Source organism: Rhagoletis pomonella, unplaced genomic scaffold, assembly GCF_013731165.1.
Source record: "Rhagoletis pomonella isolate Grant_MI unplaced genomic scaffold, Rhpom_1.0 Rhpom_scaffold_00005, whole genome shotgun sequence".
In the NCBI taxonomy this organism is placed as follows: domain Eukaryota; kingdom Metazoa; phylum Arthropoda; class Insecta; order Diptera; family Tephritidae; genus Rhagoletis; species Rhagoletis pomonella.
The window spans coordinates 14,045,645-14,046,729 of NW_023458559.1; the positions used below are offsets into that span (position 1 = coordinate 14,045,645).

At 31.2% G+C, this 1,085-nt stretch overlaps 1 protein-coding gene across 1 annotated transcript in view; it reads right to left on the reverse strand.

The window, feature by feature from the left end:
* Positions 1 to 1,085, reverse strand: part of LOC118740007 — a 6,617-nt gene that overhangs the window by 561 nt on the left and 4,971 nt on the right. The window lies entirely within an intron of this gene.

Below are 1,085 nucleotides of genomic sequence, written 5' to 3' on the forward strand. Positions count from 1 at the left end.
ACTCAAACGAAGCAACCGGGAGGATCTTAAGTATAAAGTTTGCTTCCGCTTTGCTTGCGCAAAGAGAGAAGCCGGCTTCAAATTAAAATTGTTTAAAGAGAAATTCAAATTACAAGTAATTTTAAAATTAAATGTATTTGACTATTTAACACTGAAGAAGTAAATGATCTCATTATTGCTACATATTCAAAAGTGTCATAAATATAAAATTATTTATTGGCGTCTGTGTACAATGATATGTACACTCATGTTAAAATGAATAACACTTTTATTTCTTCTGAACTGTATTTAATTTATATACCAAAATATTGTTAAAAGCAGGTGCTGTGATGTTTTAAAGTATTATCTGTTACTTACATTCATAATTTTGCTTTGAATAAAAATTCAGTACATTTAGTACTGATTTTTTAGCATGAAAAAGTCGAATGTACTGATTTCGCGCATGAAAAATCTGGCAACCCTATCACCGGAAGTCCTTTAAAAAAAATTCTGACGCCAGAAAAAAGAATTAAAAGTGGTGTTTTTTCCATGACTATACGAAATTATTTCTGTGTTCGTATGGAATAGTAGCTTATGTCGAAAGGCTGGCTTTAGTATAATGCGGCATTCGCAGCATACGATTACGAATGACTCACTGGCGTCGAGCCGTTGAATAACTTTTGGTAAACAAACGTGCAAGAAATAGTTCCGATAGTAGCAAGCCAATATTTTTATTAATTTTCATTAAAAAATTCCTCGTCGTTTAAAGAATAAAGGGCATGCCGCATTATACTCACGGTGGCCTTAAACCATTCTAAGGTTTTATAAAAGTGTGTCTACAATCGGCTTTCACAGGTGTTTTCTATATCATTTGGGTTCAAAATCCATCTAGATCAAAATCGTGGTTGATCCTTTTTTCGAGATATTCACATTTTTATATTTTACTTTTTTACACGCATTAATTCTTGTTTTTAGTAGTACTTATCATTTTAACAATGCATTATGTATTAGTATATATAAACATACATATATTATATCGTCGATGTTTTGGCAAAAACTCCCATCGACCAATTGCAAAACCGAATATCTTAAAACACTCAAATTTT